This window comes from Triticum dicoccoides, chromosome 3B, assembly GCF_002162155.2.
Source record: "Triticum dicoccoides isolate Atlit2015 ecotype Zavitan chromosome 3B, WEW_v2.0, whole genome shotgun sequence".
Lineage (NCBI taxonomy): Eukaryota > Viridiplantae > Streptophyta > Magnoliopsida > Poales > Poaceae > Triticum > Triticum dicoccoides.
Genome location: NC_041385.1, coordinates 567,700,979 through 567,710,265, shown reverse-complemented (window position 1 = coordinate 567,710,265; position 9,287 = coordinate 567,700,979).

Sequence of the window (9,287 nt, the reverse complement as noted above, 5' to 3'; positions counted from 1 at the left end):
CTCTCGATCCATGCTCGCCTCCTCCCTGGCTTCTTCATCAACAGCCAGCAGCACCCCGCGGCCTCCTCTGCCCTCTCCTTGAGCCATACACAAGCAGCAACAGCCAGCAGGACCAGCCCCGTCGCCCCTCTCCTTCCTTCCTCCATTCCTTCTCTCTCACTCCCTCTGATGGTGTCCCGACGCCGCCATTTTGCAGGAGCTTGCCGCCAATGGAGCTCCTAGAGGTTCCCGTCGCCTCCGCCTCATTCCAGGGAAGGAAGCCCTCACGCCCACTCCGCCCCGTCAACCTCCACCGGTGGCCACCTCTAGCAGGCCCGTGCCGCGCCTCCTTCCTTTCCCTCTCCCTCTCTCTCTCTCTCTCTCTGCATGACGCTCCTGACCGATCACTGCCGCCATCTTCAGTAGGTGTTCTCCCCGATCCCGGTGCCCCATCTTCGACCGAAGCCAGGGACGCCCAGTGTCGCTCGCCGCCATCCGTCAAGCCTCTGCGCCGCCGCGCCAAGTCCCCTGCGTCCAGTCGCCGCTCTGCCGCCGGAGACCAATCTGCCACCACGCCTGACCCCTGCTTCAACCTGTTGTTGCGCCCCTTCTTCCTCTGCTTCGAGGACGAGCCAGGCGCCCGCGTTTACTTCTCGTCGTGAGACTCCAGCCGACCCCGTCCGCATCGCCAAAGCCCAGCAGCCGCATCCAGATCTGCGCCAGGCCCAGCGCGCCTCAGCTCCCTCCTCCACCGACTGGGCCTCGGCCCATGGTGAGCCTCCAGCCTATGCCTCGCCCCAGTGCACCACATGTTAGCTTGCGCCCACCAGTTTCGGCCCATGTATTTTTTTTCATGCGCTGTGAATTTTGCCATTTATCCAGAGGCAGCCTGTTTTGCAGATAACCCCTTGCTCTTCTTGCATATAAAAACTCATTAACCATGCATCGGATTAAAACAAACTATACATGTAAAATCCTTAGAATTTTATCTTGTTTCACAATATGCAACTTTCATCCATGTTAAAATATTTAAAGTTGTTGTTTGCATTAATTTGCATAAATGACATGTTAAAATGATTTATTTCATAACTAAATAACCGTAGCTCGGTTTTAAATAAACTTTATATGTAAATGGGGTGGAAAAATGCCTAGTTTAACATGGTGCACTTTATTTTCCTGTTTAAAAACAATAAAATATGGTTTAGGGCAGAAAAATACCAAATTCATAATTTGCATATGGGGATTTTCCGGGATTGTTGTTTGTTGTTTCCGACCTCATTTAAAACTTGCCTAGATAGGTAGTTTTATTGTGTTGCACCTCTTTCCATGTTAATAACATTTAATATTGTTGGGTAGCATAAAAGAGGGTGAATTAATTAATTGGATGTGGTGTTTCGTCAATATGCAACTCGTTGCATATTGAGCTCCACTTAAATTGTAGTATTGTTTGTTGCATGTTGCCATGCCATGACTCATTAAACCGGACATGCATCATACTTGATTGTGCATCATGCCATGATTATGCTTGTGTGTTTACCATATTGTTTGCTTCTTTCCGGTTTGCTTCTCTCGTTAGCTTCGGTTTCATTCCGGAGTTGTGAGGATTCGTTCGACTACGTCCGTTCATCTTCTTCATGGACTCGTTCTTCTTCCTACGGGATTTCAGGCAAGATGACCGTCAACTTGGATCTCACTACTATCATTGCTATGCTAGTTGCTTCGTTCTATCACTTTGCTGCGCTACCTATATTTTGTTGCTCAAGCCTCCCAAATTTCCATGAACCTCTAACCTTTGACACCCTTCCTAGCAAACCATTGCTTGGCTATGTTACCGCTTTTGCTCAGCCCCTCTTATAGCATTGTTAGTTGCAGGTGAAGTTGAAGATTGCCCCATGATGGACAGGATTATGTTGGGATATCACAATATCTCTTATATTATTAATGCATCTATATACTTGGTAAAGGGTGGAAGACTCGGCCTTATGCCTGGTGTTTTGTTCCACTCTTGCCGCCCTAGTTTCCATCATACCGGTGTTATGTTCCCAGATTTTGCGTTCCTTACGCGGTTGGGTGATTTATGGGACCCCCTTGACAGTTCACTTTGAATAAAACTCCTCCAGCAAGGCCCAACCTTGGTTTTACCATTTGCCTCGCCTAGCCCTTTTTGCCTTGGGTTTCCGGAGCCCGAGGGTACTCTTTATTTTAGCCCCCCCCGGGCCAATACTTCTCTAAGTGTTGGCCCGAACTGAGCTGCCTGCAGGGCCACCTCGGGGCAACTTGAGGGTTGGTTTTACTCGTAGATAGTCTCATCTGGTGTTGCCCTGGGAACGAGATATGTGCAGCTCCTATCGGGATTTATCGGCGCATCGGGCGGCTTTGCCGGTGTTGTTTTACCATTGCCGAAATGTCTTGTAAACCGAGATTCCGAGTCTGATCGGGTCTTCCTGGGAGAAGGTATATCCTTCGTTGATCGCGAGAGCTTATCATGGGCTAAGTTGGGACAGCCCTGTAGGGTATAAACTTTCAAAAGCCGTGCCCGCGGTTATGTGGCAGATGGGAATTTGTTAATGTCCGGTTGTAGATAACTTGACACCAGATCCGAATTAAAACGCATCAACCGCGTGTGTAGCCGTGATGGTCTCTTCTCGGCGGAGTCCGGGAAGTGAACACGGTTTTTGGGTTATGTTTGACGTAAGTAGGAGTTCAGGATCACTTCTTGATCATTGCTAGCTTCACGACCGTTCCGCTTGCTCTCTTCTCGCTCTTATTTGCGTATGTTAGCCACCATATCATGCTTAGTCGCTGCTGCAACCTCACCACTTTACCCCTTCCCTTCCTTTTAAGCTTTGCTAGTCTTGATACCCATGGTAATGGGATTGTCGAGTCCTCGTGGCTCACAGATTACTACAACAACATTTGTAGGTACAGGTTATGCGATGATCATGACGCGAGAGCGATGCTTGCTTGTTTTGGAGTTCTTCTTCTGATTCTTCTTTGATCAGGGGATAGGTTCCAGGTCGGCAGCCTGGGCTAGCAGGGTGGATATCGTTTGAGTTTCTTTTTGTGTTTCATCCATAGTCGGATGTTGCTCTTATGTATTGTGATGTTGTATTCGTGTGGCATTGTATGCCTCTTGTATGTATCCCCATCTATTATGTAATGTTGATGTAATGATATCCACCTTGCAAAAGCGTTTCAATATGCGGTTCTGTCCGTGGTGGGACCTTTGAGTCTCTTTAGGATAGTATCGCATATTGGGCGTGACAAGTTGGTAATCAGAGCCTCGACCGACCATAGGAGCCCCCCTTGATTGTTGGCCGTTGTTGAGTCTAGAGGAAAACTAATTTTGAGTCTTAGGATTATATATATCGGAGTGTAGGATTCTTTTTACTCCTCAGCCACTTCGTCGCTCTGGTGAGGTCTCCTGACGTAGGATCACGCGGGTATCTTGGAATCGTTCCGATGGTTTTGTGACGAGAACATTGTTCTTGGTGCCTCCTGTCTATTATGTGGCATTGACCCGGGGAGTTGAGCTCCGAGGTGTTGTCGTCACAATTTTATCGTTGCGGTTCTGGAATACCTGAGTTTTGCCGACATCGAAAATCTCTTTTATGTAGTTGTTGGTGAGATAACCTCGACATCACCCAGTACTGGGGAGTTCGGAAGTATTGCCATAGCTCGTATAACGGATGCTTTTCGAAGGTTGAGGTACACGATTTCTGAAGGTTTCTTGGTTATGTGTTGACGGATGGATACAACTTGGATGTAGGTATTGTTAGTTTGGGTGAGATATATTGCTTCCCCTGTATCCCCAACACCAGATTGCATAACCAGAAAGTTTCGGGAGTTTATAGGTGGGAATTCAAGTAGCTCCTAGAATATCTTTCCCGCAGATGCATGATATGGGATTGGGTAAATCTCTATCATATGTATTTGTTCCGGCTTATCCTGCAAGCCAAATCCTTTGTTTTGTTTTATTTGTGGTATTCGAGTTGCTTCGAAGTCAATTGTTGATTCCATACCTTTCAAGCGGTGTTCTCATATTTCTGTGGGAGTACCAATCCTTCTTGTTTATCGAGATTGTCATGTCAATTCTTTTCAAAACCGGCGTGCTTCTCTTCTAGTGGATCCGATCATTTTCAACATCCACAAGATCAATTCTAAGTTTTCTCAACGGTGTTTATTTCATCTGTCCCAAGTTGTCTTTGTTTTTCTCCACCCTCCCACCCTTTTTCTTCAAGGACCCAGATTTCTTAATCAAGTATCCATTTATTCATGTGAAGTTTCTCCATTCTTTTCCCGCCAATGTTCTTATCCGGTGATTCTCAGGAAGATACTAACGGAGCTGTGAGTTCATCATTCTTTGTTATTTTTCCTCTCCGGTGGATTTAATTCAAGCTTTCAGTGTGGATCATATCCTTTCCTCGTTTCAAATGTTTTTCCATGTCGGTGCACCTCTTAATTGCTCACCTCTTGCTATTCATTTGTTCCGAAGTGCCGAGGATATCTCAGAAGTTTTGTGTCTCCGTTATCAATCCGTTCAAGCTATTTCGAGATTATTATCTCATTCAAGTCATTTTATTCAACCGGTGCAATCTCTCTGTTAAATCATTCAAACGATGTTTCTCTTGAGTGGGCCCTAACCCACATGTCTTTTCCCAGGATCTTACCTGATTCTTCTAATTTTCCCGGAGCTTCTAAAATTCTTTTCCAAGTTTGACATAAGAATGAATTTTGGTCAGTCACATGCCTTCTCCAAGGTCATTTTCAAATTCTTTTCATCTTTGACTCAACCTTTCCTCTTTTATTTCTCCCGGGGTATCTCAACAATTCATGGTGGTGTTTCTCGTCGTCATTCTCGGATTTTGAAGACCGAAGAAGAGTTCCTCTTAAATCCTTACCCATTCTTCCAAAGATGTGTAGTCCAAGCTTGATGCCATCCTCTCATAATTGGTTTTGATTGTGAGAATTCTTTTCTTACCATCCGGAGCATTTCATGAGTTGTTTCATCTTTTCTTTTTTCCAGAGTTCCAAGCTCTCTCAATTATATTGCGGTGAAGCTCCATCTAAATCATCGCAAGGCTTCACCTTGTGTTTTCAACGTCTCTTTCTTTTTATCATCCTTTTATTACCGGAGTTCTTCATGGAGGCTCTACATGGTGGTTCATCAAGGAGCCCTTTCATTCTTAAATAGTTCATCGAGATTTCTCACGGAGTTAAGATCCGCCAAGCTATACTCAAAAAATAAACATGGTGCCCAACACATGTTTTTTTCTAAGGAGTTCAAGTATTCTTCATCTTGCATTTCGAAGTGCAATTCTTTCTACCTTATCTTTTGAGGTGGTGTTATGTCACTCTTGACAATTTCCTTCATGTTTCATGATTCACATGTTGTCAAGAATGAGGTATATTTAAATCCATCAATCTCTTCGTTGGAGTTATCTTGGTATAGATTTCACCTAAAGCCTTCCCTAAGGAATGTTGCTATTTGTGGTGCTTATCAATGATCTGAGTTTTCTCCTATCCTCTCGGCGAAAGAAGTTGTTATCTCTTCTTTGATCTCAAGCAAGCAATTGTTTTCGTTAGTGGCAGAATGTCATCTCATAGTCTTGAGATGTTTTCCATAAGCCCACTACAAGCTTATTCGTTTCGTTGTTGGTTTTCCAACAACCCCGTTGTAACCTTCTTGGAAGGGTGCTTTCCGAGCTCATTTGTGGCAGAAGTTGGCATTCCCTTCTCCATTCTGTTATTCCAATGATCTATCTTCTATTCTTTCTTCTGGAGGCTTTGTGATGTTGCTCTCTTCGACCCATCATCTTGTTTTGTCAAGATCATGTTCTTTTATTGCTTACCCATCTAACCGGAGTGTTGTGTCATCTCTTCAAGTTCTTTTCATCTTATCAAGTATTGCATCTCTTTTCAACCGGAGTGTTGCCGAATTTGATATTCCTTGTTCCTTATTTATCTCGTTTCCACCGGAGTGCTTGCATGTACTTCTTGTCCATTGTAACCCTTTTCTTATGTCTTTCAACCCCCAAGGTTCACAGGGTGTTCCTTGTTTCTATTTGTTCTACCGCAGTGCTCTCAATTGTGTTCAACTCTATTATGTTCTTTCTTTCAACTTTTCAACCTCTCAAAGTTCTTTGGTTTCACTCGTTCGTCAAAGAAGCAACTTAGTTTTACCTCTTCTTTTCCTCTTTCTTTTCCCTCCGGTGCCATCCTAGATCTCGGGACGAGATCCTCTCGTAGTGGTTGAGTGTTGTAACGCCCCGGATACAACTTTCCATATTCGTAACTCCAACTCTTGCCTTTTCCGGAGATGCGTTATGTTATTTTCCTCCGTGGTTGGGTTTTTGTTTTTTTTGTTTTGCGTCTTGTTCATGTCTTGCATTTCATCATCGCATCATTCGCATTGCATCGACACTCCGTTGCCGTCAAGTTTTAAAACTTGCATTCGTTTGTCGTTGCCCTTTCAACCTTTGCCTTCATCACCTTCCCTCGGATCGCCTTGCTCGCGCTGACCGTTCCAGACCAATCGGGTCTTGCTTCCCTCTTGACCGTGACGACCAAACCCCCCTTGCGTGCGTGTCCGAAACTTCCCCGAACCCGGCCCGAGCTGTCATGACCAATGGGTCCGGATCAACCCCAAACATCCCTAAAATATCTTCGTTCATTTGTTTGGACTCCCGAAGCATTTTATTCTTGACCGTCCGATTTTAATCGGATGATCCAAACTCCCCTCTCTTTCTTATATATATAGTCTAACCCTAGACCCTAGGCTGTCAAATCCATCCATCTCCTCCTACCCGCTGCCGCCACTCTCTCATTGGGATCCTCCCAGATCCCTCCTCACCAACCCACGCACAGCCAGCCTCCCAGCCAGATCCACCTTCCCTTCCTCCCGTAGCACTCAACTCGTCTCGATCCATGCTCGCCTCCTCCCTGGCTTCTTCATCAACAGCCAGCAGGACCCCGCGGCCTCCTCTGCCCTCTCCTTGAGCCGAACGCAAGCAGCAACAGCCAGCAGGACTAGCCCCGTCGCCCCTCTCCTTCCTTCCTCCATTTCTTCTCTCTCACTCCCTTTGATGGTGTCCCGACGCCGCCATTTTGCAGGAGCCTGCCCCCCATGGAGCTCCTGGAGGTTCCCGTCGCCTCCGCCTTGTTCCAGGGAGGGAAGCCCTCACGCCCACTCCGCCCATCAAGCTCCACCGGCGGCCACCTCTAGTAGGCCCGTGCCGCGCCTCCTTCCTTTCCCTCTCGCTCTCTCTCTCTCTCTCTGCATGACGCTCCTGACCGATCGCTGCCGCCATCTTCAGTAGGTGTTCTCCCCGATCCCGGTGCCCCATCTTTTACCGAAGCCAGGGACGCCCAGCATTGCTCGCCGCCGTCTGTCAAGCCTCTGCGCCGCCGCGCCAAGTCCCCTGCGTCAAGTCGCCGCTCTGCCGCCGGAGACCAATCTGCCGCCACGCATGACCCCTGCTTCGACCTATTGTTGCACCCCTTCTTCCTCTGCTTCGAGGACGAGCCAGGCGCCCGCGTTGACTTCTCGTCGTGAGACTCCAGCCAACCCCGTCCGCATCACCAAAGCCCATCAGCCGCATCCAGATCTGCGCCAGGCCCAGTGCGCCTCAGCTCCCTCCTCCACCGACTGGGCCTCGGCCCATGGTGAGCCTCCAGCCTATCCCTCGCCCCAGCGCACTACATGTTAGCTTGCGCCCACCAGTTTTGGCCCATGTATTTTTTTTCATGCGCTGCGAATTTTGCCATTTATCCAGAGGCAGCCTGTTTTGCAGATAACCCCTTGCTCTTCTTGCATATAAAAACTCATTAACCATGCATCGGATTAAAACAAATTATACATGTAAAATGCTTAGAATTTTATCTGGTTTCACAATATGCAACTTTCATCCATGTTAAAATATTTAAAATTGTTGTTTGCATTAATTTGTAGAAATGACATGTTAAAATGATTTATTTCATAACTAAATAAACGTAGCTCGATTTTAAATAAACTTTATATGTAAATGGGGTGGAAAAATGCCTAGTTTAACATGGTGCACTTTATTTTCCTGTTTAACAACAATAAAATATGGTTTAGGGCAGAACAGTACCAAATTCATAATTTGCATATGGGGATTTTCCGGAATTGTTGTTTGTTGTTACTGACCTCATTTAAAACTTTCCTAGATAGGTAGTTTTATTGTGTTGCACCTCTTGCCATGTTAATAACATTTAATATTGTTGGGTAGCATAAACGAGAGTGAATTAAATCGTTGGATGTGGTGTTTCTTCAATATGCAACTCCTTGCATATTGAGATCCACTTAAATTGTAGTATTGTTTGTTGCACATTGCCATGCCATGGCTCATTAAACCGGACATGCATCATACTTGATTGTGCATCATGCCATGATTATGCTTGTGTGTTTACCATATTGTTTGCTTCTTTCTGGTTTGCTTCTCTCGTTAGCTTCGGTTTCGTTCCGGAGTTGTGAGGATTCGTTTCGACTATGTCCGTTCATCTTCTTCATGGACTCGTTCTTCTTCCTAGTGGGATTTCAGGCAAGATGACCGTCACCTTGGATCGCAGTACAATCATTGCTATGCTAGTTGCTTCATTCTATCGCTTTGCTATGCTACCTAACTTTTGTTGCTCAAGCCTCCCAAATTGCCATGAACCTCTAACCTTTGACACCCTTCCTAGCAAACCATTGCTTGGCTATGTTACCGCTTTTGCTCAGCCCCTCTTATAGCGTTGTTAGTTGAAGGTGAAGTTGAAGATTGACCCATAATGGACAGGATTATGTTGGGATATCACAATATCTCTTATATTATTAATGCATCTATATACTTGGTAAAGGGTGGAAGACTCAGCCTTATGCCTGGTGTTTTGTTCCACTCTTGCCGCCCTAGTTTCCGTCATACCGGTGTTATGTTCCCAGATTTTGCGTTCCTTACGCGGTTGGATGATTTATGGGACCCCCTTGACAGTTCGCTTTGAATAAAACTCCTCCAGCAAGGCCCAACCTTGGTTTTACCATTTGCCTCACCTAGCCCTTTTTCCCTTGGATTTCTACAGCCCGAGGATCATCTTTATTTTAGCCCCCCCGGGCCAGTGCTTCTCTAAGTGTTGGCCCGAACTGAGCTGCCTGCGGGGCCACCTCGGGGCAACTTGAGGGTTGGTTTTACTCGTAGATAGTCTCATCTGGTGTTGCCCTGAGAACGAGATATGTGCAGCTCCTATCGGGATTTATCGGCGCATCGGGCGGCTTTGCCGGTGTTGTTTTACCATTGCCGAAATGTCTTGTA